This window comes from Penaeus monodon, chromosome 33, assembly GCF_015228065.2.
Source record: "Penaeus monodon isolate SGIC_2016 chromosome 33, NSTDA_Pmon_1, whole genome shotgun sequence".
NCBI lineage: Eukaryota > Metazoa > Arthropoda > Malacostraca > Decapoda > Penaeidae > Penaeus > Penaeus monodon.
The window spans coordinates 19074325-19074737 of NC_051418.1; positions in this window are offsets into that span (position 1 = coordinate 19074325).

The following is a 413-nucleotide window of genomic DNA, read 5'->3' on the forward strand; positions in this document are numbered from 1 at the left end:
ACAGGAAGCGGGGGGTTAGTATGCGGGATATTACAATGGGTATAATCTTCATTCCAGGGAAGTGCCATATAAATAGTCTATACGTCCGGGGGTCGCACTGGTAGGGTGCACAGATAATATCACCAATACCCACAGGGAGCGTAGTACCAGTCACTGGCGTCACTGCAGCTGGCTGCCGACCTCCAGTCTTATTTCGATCACAACTTTTCGCTTTATTTGCACGAAAACACTGCACTGGTTTCACTTATCTTGAAGGTTAGTGTTCATCTAAACGAGTTTCTCGTGACACTCCACAGGACTCTTTATATTGCTGCCTAAAATGTCTCGCATTCCGTCCTGAGCGCCGCCATAGCCTGCGTCGCTCTTCCTTCCTCAAGCGAGGTTCGAGAAGCGTCACCCGTGCAAGTGAACGT